This window comes from Megascapheus bottae, chromosome 37 (genome assembly GCF_031878675.1).
Source record: "Megascapheus bottae isolate mThoBot1 chromosome 37, mThoBot2.hap1, whole genome shotgun sequence".
Taxonomy (NCBI): Eukaryota; Metazoa; Chordata; class Mammalia; order Rodentia; family Geomyidae; genus Megascapheus; species Megascapheus bottae.
This window is the reverse complement of record NC_143545.1, coordinates 4,410,238-4,426,162: the sequence shown is the minus strand read 5'-3', so window position 1 is coordinate 4,426,162 and position 15,925 is coordinate 4,410,238. Positions and strand designations below refer to the sequence as shown.

Genomic DNA, 15,925 nt, shown 5'->3' with positions numbered 1-15,925 from the left:
ACAGACGTGAGCCACCATCAGCCAGCACAGTCACAGGAGTGAAGTGTTACATGAGAAGGCACCTGGGGGAGTCTAGACGTCCCTCGTGGCCGTGGATGAACAGAGCTCTTGTTGGCAAATCCAGTGAGTGGAAATGGTGCACTTTTCAGAGAAAACGCCCTGGTGTGTGACCAGGGCACAGGCGTTCTCTCCTGCCTGGCCTGCGACCTGAAATCTGGGAGACAAAGACAATCAAAACCCCCAGTCAGGCCCAGGGCCCAGTTCTTCCTCCTCTCCCATTTTGGGCTCCCTGCATCAGCTCACCAGCTCCTCTCCAAGCTAGATTGCTTAAAACATGGAAATATGCCATAGAGAATATTATAAAATTTTTTAGTGACACCAGGACTTGAACTCGTGGCCTTGAACTCTCAATTTCCTGGCTAAGGACTGCCACTTTGCCACTGAAACCACGCCTCCGGCTCATTCCCTGTCTCACTCATACAAGTCGTGTGGGCTTTTCTGTGTGGACTGGCTTCCAGCCACCATTCTCCATCTTCAGCTTCCTGAGTAGCTGGGATTACAAGAGGGAGCTTCTGGTGCCTGGCCTAAAAGCCAGGGTGAAGGAATGGTTCCATGTCTATTTGTGTGTGTGTGTGTGTGTGTGTGTGTGTGTGTGTGTGTGTGTGTGTGTGTGTGTTGGTCCTGAGTCTTGAATTCAGAGCCTGAGCACTGGCCTTGACTTTTTCACTCAATACTGATGTGATCTGCCCTTAAGCCACAGCTCCACGTTTTGCCTTTTGCTGGTTCCTTGGAGATAAGGGTCTCATACATTTTCCTTCCCCGGGCTGGCTTCAAACCTTGATCCTCAGACCTCAGCCTCCTGAGTAGCTGGGATGACAGGCGTGAGCCAGCAGCACCCAGCATATCCTGGTATATTTTAGATCTAGCTTCTGCCTGTGTGTGAGCCTGGCTGACCTCACTAGCCATGAGTTTGTCCACGCATTCCCTTGCAGCGGGCACGATTGTGGAATAACACACAACCATGACACCACACCACCAGGGGTGGGTCTGTTACTCTTGAAGAAGAATGTCCTGACACACTTCATGCTGCAGTGCCTGCCTCCCACCAGCAGGTGTCACCAGTGAGCTGTGTGTAGTTTCCACCATGGGCCTTGAAAAGCCAATGACAAACTCACAGCTGTGGGTTCAAGTCCGCCCCATCCAGCCAGGCCCATGTCTTCTGGGTGTCAGGAAGGTGTAATCCAATCCAAAAATAAACCCCATCTTGCACCTCATTCTGGATGAACTCCTGTGGGAGAAAGAAATCAAGTTCAACCTGTCCACAGAGCCTCCTCTGTGGTTTGCCCAGAGTCTTGATATGAGCTGTCCAGTTTCCACGAGCTGACTTCCACCACCCAGTTCTTACCAGCTCTGCCCTGTCCTCGATCATCAAGAGACTCGATTTCCTCACGGAACAGGATTCTCGACTCTCCTGCCACGACTGGAAGTTCATGAAAAACTTATAACATTTCCTCTTTGTTTGAAACCAGTCATGAGGGCATGCGTTTCCTGAAATAGGAAAGAATTAGAGAGGAAAAGACATGGAAGCCGGGTAATGGTGCATATGCCTGTAATCCCAGCCACTCCAAAGGCTGAAATCCAGAAGTACACGGTTCAAAGCCCACCTCAGTCCCCTCCCCAACACTCCATCTCTAAAACTCATCAGAATGAAAAAGGGGTGTGTGGTTCAGGTGGTAGTAGAGCACCTGAGTTGGGCTAGCAGGGGCTCTGAGTTCAAATTCTGATACTGACCTCCCCCTCCAAATGAATAAATAAAAGTACAACAAAATAAACCACTTACCTGTATCTTTGTCCTGTTGCATGCTGGGAGAATCTTTCACACAGCTGCAATCATGGCTTCTACTTTCATTACAATACGTTCTCCCGTTGGGTTCCTCTCGCATGGAATAGCTGCTTAACTGACTTACTAAGACATAAAGTATATAGAGCAATGCCCATCATATTTCTACAGATATAACTGCATGCTTTTCCACTACTTATGTTCCTATGACTACGGTAGAATTTGCACACTCCCTTGTTTCTTGTAGTTGTCTATGAACAGATGGGAGATGTCTTCTAATTCAAACTCATGGAGAAGCCGGGCTTGGTGACGCACCCCTGTAACCCCAGCCACTCAGGAGGCTGAGATCTGAGGATTATGGTTCAAAGCCAGGAAAGTCCCTGAAACTCTCATCTCCAATGAACCACAAGAAAACTGAAGTTGCACTGTGGCTCAAGTGGTAGAGTACCAGCCTTGAGCACACACCACACACACACACACACACACACACACCTAGAGGGAGCCAGGAGTTTGGCCTAGTGGTAGAGTGCCTGTCTACCATGTAAAAAGACTGAGCTTTTTGGCTCAAGGCTGACGCTCTACCACTTGACCACACAGCTCCTCTTCCTGCTTTTTGCTGATTCACTGGAGATAAGAGTCTTACACACTTTCCTGTCTAGAGTGGCTTCGAACTGTGATCCTCAGCTGTCAGCCTTCTGTGTGGCTGGGATGACAGGTGTGAGACATCAACCAGAGCCAAGCTAGACTTCCTGAGTTCAATTAGTGATCTAGGCATGAAATTCATAAAATAAATGATGATTTCATAGAACTGTTCCATTTCCTGCCTCAGCGGGTGGCACGTGGACATGTGACTAAAAAGAACGTGTTCAAGTTTTAAAGCTGAAGAAAGGGAAATGACAGGGAGCCTCTTCTTTCCGGCCTTTATGCAGGGCTGAAGGCGTCCCATGAAGTTCACCCACACCTGCTGGCCTTACTGCACCCTCCTGTAGTCACGGCTGGAAACCCAAGGCGCAGTGGAGCTGTGGCTCAAGAGGTAGAGCACCAGCCTGGAGAGAAAAAGCTCAGGAAAAGCACCCAGGCCCAGGGCTCCAGTCCTGGCCAGGGGAGGCGGCAGTTCCTGCAGAATATTCCCAGCTGACGAGGCTGCGGGGACTCAGGCCCTGGGCTCCAGTCCTGGCCAGGGGAGGCGGCAGTTCCTGCAGGATATTCCCAGCTGAAGAGGCTGCGGGGACTCAGGCCCTGGGTTCCCGTCCTGGCCAGGGGAGGCGGCAGTTCCTGCAGAATATTCCCAGCTGACCAGGCTGCAGGGACTCAGGCCCTGGGCTCCAGCCCTGGCCAGGCAAGGTGGCATTCCTGCAGAATATTCCCAGCTGATGTGGCTGCGGGGACTCAGGCCCTGGGCTCCAGTCCTGGCCAGGGGAGGCGGCATTTCTGCAGAATATTCCCAGCTGACCAGGCTGCGGGGACTCAGGTCCTGGGCTCCAGTCCTGGCCAGGCAAGGTGGCATTCCTGCAGAATATTCCCAGCTGATGTGGCTGCGGGGACTCAGGCCCTGGGCTCCAGTCCTGGCCAGGGGAGGTGGCATTTCTGCAGGATATTCCCAGCTGACGAGGCTGCGGGGACTCAGGCCCTGGGCTCCAGTCCTGGCCAGGGGAGGCGGCATTTCTGCAGAATATTCCCAGCTGACGAGGCTGCCGGGACTCGGGTCCTGATGCTCGTTTCTTGCCAGGTGGGTTTCAGGCCAGCCTGGGCATAAAGAAGTCTACAAGACTCAGCCTCCACCAAGGGCCTGGGCTGCGGCTCAGATGACAAAGCTACCGCGCCCCACACAGCTCTCCTCCTGAGATGGGGCCTCGCTCTCCTCTTCCCCAGGCTTTTCTTGAGAACAGACATCTTTCTTCCCTCCACCTCCTCCATAGCCGGGATGTTTTGATTGCTCTGATTGGTGAAGCGCTGGTCAGGCACCGCCCATGCCCCCCTCTGATTGGATGCTGTTTGGCCGGGCCCCGCCCACCCTGGCGGAAGTGGGCGGGCCTTCCTCCGGGGCGGGCTCTCGCTCCCCACGAGGACCGGAAGAGGAAGTGGATTCCTCCCGCGAACAGTCATGGCGTCATCGGGCCGCCGCCCCTCAGCTCAGCCCCGGCCCTGACCGGACGACCCCGCAGGGGCTGCGGGAAGGGCGCTGGCTCCGCGGTGAGTGTGGACGCTGGGCTGGTGGTCGGGTTCTCTCGGGGTGAAGCAGGTTCTGGAATGGAGTCCTGAGGCGGGCGGGGGGGGGGGGGGGGGGCGGCGTCCCGGAGCGGCCGCGCTGCAGGACGGAGCCCCGGGCGCCGCGCTGACGTCCCCGGAGGACCGGGCTGGCCGGGCGGGCCTGGGGGCCGGGACGGAGACGCGAGCCGGGCCGGGCGCCCAGGAGACGCCGCGGGGCCCCGGCCGAGAGCGGCCTGGACGTCCTCGTCAGCCTGGAGCCCAGCCTCGTCCACCCGGGCCTCGTCCAGCCGGGCCTGGTCAGCCTGGAGCCTGGAGCCCTGGCCTCGTTTCCCGCCTTCGACGCTGGGGGGGCGGATACCGCTCTCACAAACCTCACAGTCGCCCTGGGGACCAGGTGACATTGTGAACAAAAATCTTGACAGATTCAGTTCTGTCTGTCCATCTATTTTATCTACCTGCCCACCTACCTACAGGTGCATATGCATAGTGTGTGTGTGCCTTTATGCGTGTGCCTTTATGCGTGTGTGTATGTCATTATTTAATACATAAAGATTTATTTATTTCAATTCATCCTTATTTTGCCTTCTAAGAATCTTCCACCTTCAGAATGTTGGAGGTTCACTGGAGATAACAGTGTTACACACTTTTCCCCACCTCCACCCCCAGTCCTGGGGCCTCAACCCAGGGCCTGCGCACTGTCCCAGAGATTTTTCTTTTTTGGTGTGTCTTGGGGCTTGAACTTTGGCTTGGACACTGTCCCTGAGCTCTTCAGCTCAAGGCTATCTCCCTACCTTAAGCCAAGCCCCACTTGCTGTTTTCTAGAGGTTAATTGGAGATAAGAGTCTCAGGTCCATTTGTGCCTGGGCTGGCTTTGAACCTTGATCCTCAGATCTCAGCCTTGTGAGTAGCTGGGAGTGCAGACGTGAGCCACCGCACCCAGCTTGTGCCAGAGATTGTTTTGCTCAAGACTTACTTAGCACTCTACTAACTTGAGCCACAGCGCCACTTCCTGCTTCATCTGTATATGCACTACTGAGGAATTGAACCTTGATCCTCCATCTCAACCTCCTCCGGGGTAGCTGGGATGGCAGGCAGGCAGGCAGGCAGGCAGCTTGGGGAAGACAAAAGTGGCTCTTGGGTATGTGGAGATTTGTGCTGCAAAGAAGGGAAATAACCAGGCCACTAGAGGTCAGGCTGTTTTCCCTACAAAACCTTTCAGCTTTTTTATATGACTTCAAACTGTGGCAGATTATTTCACATAGCAGTGATGGCTGGCCTGGGAATGAAGATCTATACACCCCAGAACAATAGGCCCTTTTCAGAGCTTTTGAAGTATGGCATATAACCAGAGATGGATATATACACCCCAAAACATGAGGCCCTTTTCAGGGATTTTGAAGTCTGGCATATAACCAGAGATTTTACTTCCTTGGAAGAAGAAAGTAGAGGTGGTGAGTCAATTTAGTAGGTAAAAAATGTACACAATCCTATTGCAGATTAAAATATGGCACGCGCTCCCTCGCTTTTGCTCTCATTCTCCTTTTTATTTTTTATTTTTTTATTTTGGCTTTCAGTATTCTGTAGAGGAAGAGAAGGAAGAAACTGGTTCATTTTGTGATCTAGCTCTAGAAAAGGAGAATTTGACTGGTACATTGTGTAGTGTGTGTGTGTGTGTGTGTGTGTGTGTTTTCCTGGGACTTGAACTTAGGATCTGGGCGCTGTCTCTGAGCTTTTGTTTTCAAGGCTACCACTTTGAGCTACAGGTTCACTTCTGACTTTTTGTGTGTGATTCATTGGAAATAAGAGTCTCATGGTCTTCCCTGCTGGGACTGGTTTGAAACTGCAGTCTTTAGACCTGAGCCTCCTAGGAGCTGAGATTACAGTTGTGATCTGCTGACAATTGATTTGTTCATTTTCTTCTTTTTTATCCTCTGTTTCAGTCTTTGCCATTTAATAAGTTGATCTTATTGTTGTATACTCGAAATGATTGATGATAAATGATTTATGTACACCTTGTCTTTGTGTCTTCTGTATTTTTATTCTGTAATTTATCTCTGTCATTGTTGTACCCAAAGTTCCCAATCCTCCCGAAAGACCACCAGAGTCCACGACCAATGCAAGCAACAAAGAGCAGTTCATTAACAAGCTCGAACTTGGTCCTCCTTGCCTTAGAAACCAGTGATGCTTGGAGCCCCGGAGTACAGAATTAGCACACCTTTTATAGTACAGAATAAACAAGTTAGCTTTTTTTTTTTTTTTAGTTTCCATCCTCACAGCCTTAGCCTCATGTTTTGGTTAACTTTTACATTGGAACACTCCTTCATTTCTTATCGGCTCTGATGTCACTGTTTTCCACAGAAATTTAGGTCAGGATTGCCTTGCTAGCTGTGGAACACAGCTGCAGTCCTAGAGATTACCTTTGAACGTCCTTGCTAGCTGTGTGAGTCAACAACTGATGGAGCATCTCACAGTTCTCCTGAGAAGAAACAGGAGCTTTCTCAGACTTAACTTCTGCTTAGAAATAACTCTTTACTAAAGTTCATGAAACTTCAAAATTAATTTAGCCTCACATTCCTCCCTCTCACTAGTACATTAATGAGTCAATCATGACTCATTACTGATTGCATTGCCACTTTTACTGGTTGGTATTGTCATCTAAGAACCATTACCTGAACTGTATTGATCCTCTTCTTTACAAAAATCACCAATCTGTTTAACATGGTCACCATGATTAGTAAGGCAATTAGAGGTTCCAGTAGAGTTGTAATTAATGTTGTCAGCCACGGGGAGGCATTAAACCAAGATTTAAACCATCTTTGGCACCCCTGTTACTCTCTTTTTGGTCAGGTTGCTGTGGACCCACACCCTCATGATTGACATGTGTCTCTCCACAGCAATAACCAGCTAACTGATCACGAGGCGGTCAGGCTTGTGTCCAGAGGCCCCTGGTAGAGAAACCAGAGGTTGACAGTCAATGTTTTTGAAACTGGGCCTGTGTTAAACATCAGGAAGACATAGACAATTCCAGCAAAGAAATGGGCAGTGGCTAAGTAGCCAACAGGTAGTAGAAGGGGAAGTGAAATTTTCTGTTGTTGATCACGGCTGCGATGACCAGAGAATTGGAAAAATAAACAGGCCGAAAAAGGTCCCAACACACAAAACAATCACAAGCTTTGTTCCTGTCCACTCATCCGCAGTGTCAGTGCTGCTCCTATTATCAAAAAAGTCCATGTGTTTATCATAGTGACATTCATTCATTGTGGAGAAGAGCTGAACACCCTAAGACAGTCTTCACACCGTCTTCATTAGTTTCATAGGCGCCCTCCGGCGGCTGAGAGACCCACTTGTGTGGGGGGACAAGACATTGGTCTTCCTCTTGACGTACATGTAGATCCACAGGCACACTACTGTTGGGAGCCGGAGTGTGGAGTCAGACTGACCCATGATTCTGCATAACTCAGTAAGATAACCACACAAAGACAGGAGCTGTCATGTATGGCACCATGCCTAGGAACTTTTGAACTGCATTGTGTTGTGAGCTCCCAGACCTTATCAATTTATTGCTTTATTGTTTTATGGCCTTGTCCTGCTTAACTGATCTGAGATTTACCACTTTGTAAAAATGTAACCCCTGGCAGTTCCCTAGTTTCAAGAAAGTATTTAAGGCTTGATTTGGAAATAAATCGGGGTACAGTCTTAAGCTCATAGCCTTCTTGGGCTGCTGACTTAGGCTGTAGTCCTCCTGACCCCATCTTTGTCTCTTGTCTATTTTTTTCCCCAATCTTCACCCCCAAGGTTATTTTTCTGTAAGATTTTCTGCCTGAACTTTTTTTTTCCCCCATGACTTTGTTAGGGGACTTTAAACTTAGCCCAGATAGAATGTCCCACCATCAAGGGTTTCTAGTCTTCAGGGAACAGCTGTGGGGTGGTGGAATCAGGCAGATGTGTAGCAGCAGCCTTGTCTCTCTGCCGGGGCCTCCCGGCAGCAAATTGGGGTTCCTGAAATAAGGGGCAGGGACTGGAAAAACTAGAAGAGAGACAAACACATCGGGTCTAGGAGGTCTGCAGCCCAAGCAAAAACTGCCGCCTCGTTTATTCTTAACTCAAAGTTTTTATCCCTTCTCGAGACCAGGGCACTGCCAGGTGTTACATCCAGATGGTTAATCAGGGAACTGTTGGGGGTTACATTCATATGGTAAATCTCAGATCAATTGAACGGGAGAAGGCCAAAAAGCAATAAGACAATCAAGCAATTATCTGATGCAAATCAAAGTACAGTTTGATTCCACTCTTGCTCCCGACATATCCCCCATCTTTATTTTAAAAGAAACACAAGTGTAATTTCTATTCTTTCCACTATCTCTAATTATCTCATTATCCTGTCTCACTTTCCAAAAATGACTGGTCCCTTCATCTAAAGGGGATAGATGGGCGGAGATTCAGCTTCTGTGACTTCTTCAAGCTGACTCAGGGGCGTTGTCTCTGTGCTTGACCAGGGACCTTAAGAAGTCTAGCCTGTTTTATTAGGGATTGCAAGGATTAGATATCAGGAATGATAATTTGCTCCAAACTGGAGATCATATTTTAACATTTAACAACTGCACGAACCATTTTTGGCTACAATAGTGTAGTTACATAGCACCCATTTGCAAAGGCCTTTTCTTGATTGTCTGGGGAACTAAATTTCTGCAACCTTAACAATGCTTCAGTTGTCAGATCTAAACAGATTAATAGAGACACAAGTCTCAGATCCACAAACTTTTCCCGAATTTGTGGCTGGTGTCAAAAATAAATAAATAAATAAATAAATAAATAAATAAATAAATAAATAAAAATTTCGCTCAATTAGGGCTTTAAACTACCCACTATCACAGAAGATTGACAAGTTCCTGCCCAGTTATGAAAGGCACGGGCATTAGTAAGGCATGCTTACAAACTATTCTATGACCTCCCGGCTCTGATTAATTTGATCGGCCAAGCACAAGTGACTAAGATCTGACACCATCTCTGCCATCCAAGCAGAGGCTTTCTGCATCGTGTCCCAGTAGAGTTTCTCCACACAGGGATAAATGTCCCATTGGCCATTCACTTGCTTAGTTGCTGGACTTGAACTCAGGGCCTGGGCACTGTCCCTCAGCTCTCCAGCTCAAGGCTAGCACCCTGCCACTTTTGAGTCCCAAACTCAGGGCCTGAGTGCCGCACCTCAGCTCTGCAGCTCAAGGCTTGCACTCTGCGGCTTCGAGCTCCAAAGCAACTCTGCTGCCAGATTAGACACCACAATCTCACAGGGACTTTGCTTCGCCCGGGGTTGGCTCAAAACTGCAGTTTTCAGATCAGTGAGTCCTACAAAAGGCCACGTTTCTCAATTAGAGCAACAAGGTGGTCGACACAGAAATAGTCTCTAAGCATGAGCTTACCTAGAACCTGGAAAAGGCCAAAGTTACATCTGAATAAGGATTGCTGTTCTTCTCCAATGGGCTAGCTGGAAGTTACAAGAGCAAGCTGAAATAGTAATTAAGCAATTACTTTGGTAGTCCTGATTTTCCTTTTCTCTCTTTCTTTAAACATTTAAGACAACTTCACTTTCAAATATTGTTTAGAAACCCATTTCCAATGTTCTTAATAACTTTTACTGATACTGGCTTAAGCAATTAACACCTTAGCCTTTATTTGCAATTGAAAAACCTTTAAGGGCACAAAGAACTCCTGCCCTCAGGCCCCCTAGGGCCCAAGGCACTCCTCTTGCCTTTTAGAAAAAAGGGGGTCTTATGCAGTTTAGATTACTGTCTAAAACTCCAACAACAGTTTAAACTCAAATAACAGTTTTTCCCTAATGCAAGAACTATAGACATCAGTGCACCAAAAGTCTAAGTCTGGACTTAGTTTCCTTCCCTTTTTTTAAACATTCCTTTAAAATACTAATCACATTGTCCACATTTTACCATCAGATTTCTAGTATCAGTTTGCAAGAAAGGACAGGCAAAGTTTCTGACGTTAATGAACAATTTTACATTTAAATCTCTAATACATGTTTCCAAACTTTAACTTAAAGTAATAAATCCCAAATTCCCTAACACCTCTGTGCTGAACAGGATACAATGTTTACAATGTAAACAGCTGTATGCCCTGCAATAAAATGCAGATTTCAGGATCTAGAAAAATATTTACCAGTTTTTCTTTAAGACAACACAATAATTCTATGAGACATTGTAAAACATTCAAACCTAATATTTTTCTTGAAGTTTTAAGCTTAGATTTACCCAATTGTCTTTGTGTTTAAGTATAAATTTATCCATTGTTTTATACAGCATGCTGACAATTTAACCTTGAACATGTTCACTCACTCATTCACACACATTCATACTCAAAGATCATAAAGCGCGCAAAATTAATATCGGCCGTTCAATTTTCGGAAGTTTGTGTCAAGAGAGTTTTGCCAATTTTACTCTTACAGGTGAGAACCAGGTTTAAAACAAAACTTTTTGCAAGGCAACTTAGCTGGAATTTATTTTTCCAGGGCTTGTTACAACTGCAGACATGGGGGAGCGGCCATGCTAGGCCCAGAAATGTTCAAATAAATAACAAGGATGTGTGCTTGAGTACGCACAGAAAAACCATAAGGATCCATACTTGGAAAAGGTACCAATTTTAAAGACAAAAACTGGACAAAGAAAAATATGTAACACGAACAAGACAGAGAAGCGGAGACTTTTAAATAATCAGACATTGACATATAACAAGAAAATTGGACTCAATTAGATACACTTAACACAAAAAACATGAGCTCAAATGAATGTTTTCACCAAACAGTTATTTTTAGATTTAGACATGTCTTGCTGGTGGGACTCTCAGGTATGCCTTGTTATCGACAAGAAACTCAGAAGGGGAGGGGGGGTCAAGGCGTCCCTTGACCACCCAGGCCTCTGTTTTAGGCTCACAGTGCACCTTTTCAAACAAACAAACAAAAATAAAATAAAATAAAAATAAAATGCAGACATACAAGGGGGTCGGCCGACTTCTACTTACCTCTGGAGGCCTTTGCTTTTCACCTGGGCATCTTTTACAAAAAAGGTTATTAAGAAGAGGGCTGGTAAAGACAAAATAATGTCACATATTAAATTGTGTAGAGTCAATAAATATGTTAAAAGGTCCCTACATAATAGTAAAAGGAGGAGAAACACAGCTCATATGAAAGTGTGGGACAAGTGGATCAGTAGGAGTCCCGATTGACATGCACAAATAACTCAGGTCCTTCCCACGTCGCAGGATGCACCACTGGAGGGTTGGGGGTGTAGGCCCAGTGAGTCGCTGCTTGGATGGCCACTGTCACTCTCCACGATCCGAACGCAGCGTTCAGGCAGCCAGCGGGCGTCATTTTCTCCTTGTGAAAAAACACATACATGCCCTCGACCCCAGGTTAGAACAGGATCGGGTCCATGCCAAGCACCAGTTAGGGGATCCTTCCATTTTACTAAGGCAAAAGGATGCTGCGCTCTTTTTTCCCAGAATCGCTGAGCAGCAGATAAATTATTTGAATCCAAATTCAAAAAATTTAAAACAAATAAAGCATGATTAAGTATGTTCACAGGGGTAGCGGGATATGACTCTCCTTTCTGTATTTTAGCAATTTGATGTTTTAATAATCCATTAGCTCTCTCCACGATGCCTTGACCTTGAGGATTGTAAGGAATGCCTGTAATATGAGTGATATTATAGGAATGGCAGAAGGATTGAAATGCTCGGCTTGCATAGCCAGGGCCATTATCTGTTTTTATTTGCGAGGGAATCCCCATCTCAGCGAAGCATCGAATGCAGTGAGAGATACAATGTTTAGTGGCTTCCCCAGCAAGGGGGGTGGCCAAGATAAAATTAGAATAAGTATCTACAGTAACATGAACATATTTTAATCGGCCAAATGATGGAACATGTGTGACATCCATCTGCCAAATGTGATTAGAAAGCAGTCCTCGTGGATTTATGCCTAAATGGGGGGCTGGTGAAAAAGGGACACAGTTGGAGCAAGTCTTAACTATTTGCCGCGCGGCTTCTCTAGATAATTTAAACTGTCGGCGCAAGGCTCGACTGTTTTGATGATGGATGGCATGTGACTGCTTAGCAAGTTCAACCTGAGTTAAGTAAACTCTGGTGGCTGAGTCAGTAACTGCATTGCCCTCACTTAAAGGGCCAGGAAGATTAGTGTGAGCTCAAACAAAGCCGAAAAAACAGGGGTGGTTGCGAGAACAAAGCAAAGTTTGTATTTGGCGAAATTGGGTCTGAATATTGGAGTTAGTAGTTCCAATAAAGGGAACAGTCTCTATGACTTGAAGAGCACGAATTACATATTGACTGTCTGAGTATAAGTTAAAGGGCTCGTCTTGTAACAGGACGAGTGCTTGTAAAACAGCCTCTAATTCCACCTCTTGGGCGGAGGAAAAACCTGTAACCCAAGATTGAGTTTTCCCATTAATGGTCAGAGCAGCCGTTCCATTTGAGGATCCATCTGTAAATACCAAAGCGGCAGAAGATAAAGGCGAGGCCTGTACTATGGAAGGAAATAGGAACGTATGACACGCAGCAAATTGGAGAAGTTTGTTAGACGGGTAGTGATGCAAAATTTTTCCCGTATAATTGGCCCAAGCAATGGCCCAAGGATCGCAATGGGCGAATAGCCAATCTTGTTGTTGTAAATTATATGGGACACAGATAAAATGAGGTTCCTGACCTAAATATTTACGGGAATCCACTCGGCACATGTGTATCAGATTAGCTACCAATTCGTAGTAGGGGGTCAGCACTTTGCCGGGTGTTGATGGTAGATAAAGCCATAAAAGTGGGCCATCCTGCCACAATACAGCAGTTGGGGAGTGAGAAGTAGCTAAAATGTAAACTCCCCAGGGTTTAGAATAGTCACAATAAGTCACTTGTTGCTGGGAAATTGCCTTTTCTACAATTTGGATGGCCTTCCTGGCGTCAGGATTTAATTCGCATAAGGATGTAGGGTTGGTATCTCCTTTTAAGAGATCAAAGAGGGGTTTTAACTCTCCTGTGGAGAGCTTTAGATAAGGCCGAAGCCAATTTATATCTCCTAAGAATTGCTGAAAATCATGAAGAGTTCTTAAGTGTGAAGTTTTTAATTGTATTTTTTGGCTTTTAAAATAGTGTGGGCCTAATATATGGCCTAGATATGTAAAAGGGGGGTGTTCCTGAACCTTTTCAGCTGCTATTATAAGGCCAAAGAGGCTCAAATCTTGCTTTAGTTGTCCAAAGGCTTGTCGTACGACGATAGGGTCAGAACAAGCCAACAAGATGTCATCCATATAATGAACAATATAAACAGAAGAAAATTTTTCACGAGTGGAAGAAATGGCTCTAGCTACAAAACTTTGACATAAAGTTGGGCTATTTGCCATGCCCTGCGGAAGCACAAGCCAGTGATATCGCTTCATGGGTTCTTTAAAATTAACAGAGGGGACGCTGAAGGCAAAGCGCTTATAGTCTTGAGGCGCCAGGGGTATAGTATAGAAACAATCCTTCAAATCTATAATAATCTTATAAGTATCCTTTGGGATTGCCATGGGTGAAGGCAAGCCAGGCTGTAGGGCTCCCATCAGTTCCATTGTGGCATTTATTTTTCTCAAATCCTGTAACAGCCTCCATTTACCTGACTTTTTCTTTATAACAAAAATTGGAGAATTCCATGGAGAGTTAGAAGGGGCCACATGCCCCAAGTCCAGCTGCTCCTGTACCAGCTGCTGTACTGCAATGATCTTTTCTAGTGAAAGAGGCCACTGTTCAACCCATACCGGTTGTTCAGAGAGCCAATTTATGGGATCAGCATGAGGGGGAGGGCAAACGACAGCTCCCTTCAAGGGATACCCTAATCCTTGTCTCGTAGGGTGAGACTGGGGTTGGAGTGGCTCTAGCTCCCCCTGTGCTGCTCGGCCTAGTCCCCTAAAGGGGAGGAGGCCTTGATCAAGTAACTGCTTAGTGACCGCAGCACTAGGACTAAACATATACACTCCCATTTTTTCCATGATATCACGACCCCATAAATTAATTGGCAGATGATCCAAGACAAATGGCTGAAAATGACCAGAGTGCCCTTCCTCATCTCTCCAAACAAGGATCGCACTGCTCTGCTGTGGGTCAGTTGCTTGCCCAACCCCCTGTAGGGAAGTCATAGAGGTTGTCAGGGGCCATTGGGCTGGCCAATGTTTTTTAGATATCACAGACACATCTGCTCCAGTGTCTAATATTCCTTTAAAGGGCTTTTCTTGTATAAATATAGTCATCTCAGGCCTCTCTTGTTTTATGCTTTGTACCCAATAGATATCAGAAGATCTAAATCCTCTCTGTCCACATGGGGAATTAGCAGTCTCCCCGGGAGGTAAAGGCACAAGTATTAATTGTGCTAATTTTTGACCGGCTGGGATCGATACCACGTGTTTCGGGGCAGAGGCCATAACTTTGATTTCTCCAGTAAAATCCTGGTCAATTTTGCCAGGTGTAATCTGTATCCCTTTAAGGGCTGAGCTACTTCGCCCTAACAGCAATCCAGCCACTCCCGGGGGAAGGGGGCCGAAGACCCCCGTGGGGAGAGCTTGTGTCCCCATCTCTGGGGTCAATACTGAGCAGGTGGAGGAACAGAGGTCCAATCCTGCACTTCCTGGGGTGGCACGGAGGAGGCCGGAGACTGATTTTGGGGGGTTGTTAGAAGATGCACTTGTGGCCGAGAAGAGGGAGGGACTGCCCCATGGTTTTGCAGGGCCAGGGGCTGGCCCCTCCTCCAGTTTCCCGAAAGCGGGCGGCCATTGCGATCTGTTCTTGACCTGCAATCTTTAGCCCAGTGCTTCCCTTTACCACAGCGTGGACATGTGCCAGGTGATTTTTCTCTCTTTTGCCTGGCCTGGCGTGGGCATTGCGTCATCCAATGTCCTATTTGTCCACAAGAGAAGCAACGCCCTGGGGGTCTAGCATCCCGAGAATGCCGCTGACCTCTATATTTTAGAGACTCAGTAACAGTCTTTCCTTGAGGAGCGGCGGCTAAAGTAAGGCCTTGTACATGGGAGGGTCCAATATCAGCACACAGTGAAATAAAGTCCGTGATTCCTCCCTTATTCCTATGGGGTCTGATAGCTGCCTGACAGGCGGCGTTGGCATTTTCATAGGCTATGTGTCTAACTATAATCTCCCTTGCATTCTCATCTTGTACTAGGCGGTCTGCAGTCTCCATTAATCGAGACAAAAATTCTAGATAAGGCTCATTTGGTCCCTGTTTAACTTCTACTAGATTTTTTGTACGATTGGAATTGCGTAACTTTTTCCAAGCCTCTCTCGCCGCAGCATTTATTTGTAAATAGGCCTCCTTTGCATAACCCAATTGATCTTCGGTGTTTTTATAGGTTCCCTCTCCTAACAACTGATCAACAGTGTAAGGCAGGTTCTTAGACCTATTTGTTTCAATTTTAGCCCGACACTGTGCAGTGAACTCTGTCTCCCATAATAAGTACTCTCCCGCACTAAGGCATGCTCTGGCAAGCCGCTTCCAGTCATTTGGGCATGCAATACCAGCACACGCGGCCTCCAATATTACTTGAGTAAAAGGGGCAGTTGGCCCATATTGGGAGCAGGCATTTTTTAAATCCTGTAATAGTTTAACAGGAACAGGTTGATGGTATACTTGTTCATCATGATCAACTAAACTAGGGAAGCATCGAGGCCCTGAAATACCTTCCCTCTCTCTAGTAGCCTGAGTCAGGTTTAATTGCGATGCACTGTGCCTGGTTGTAGTGCCTGTTAAAAGGGACTTGTTGCTAGGGCCTTTAGGCTTGCCTAAAGGTTGAGAAAGGGATTGAGGCCGTAAGGCTGCAGCTG

The 15,925-nt window shown here is 46.7% G+C and overlaps 2 pseudogenes; both read right to left on the bottom strand.

Moving 5' to 3' along the window:
• Nucleotides 1-6,536: 6,536 nt before the first annotated feature.
• Nucleotides 6,537-7,309, bottom strand: LOC150042107 (lysophosphatidic acid receptor 3 pseudogene; annotated as a pseudogene).
• A 33-nt stretch (nucleotides 7,310-7,342) lies between these two features.
• The window catches only part of LOC150042096 (lysophosphatidic acid receptor 3-like), a 181,658-nt pseudogene continuing 173,075 nt past the window's right edge, over nucleotides 7,343-15,925 (bottom strand).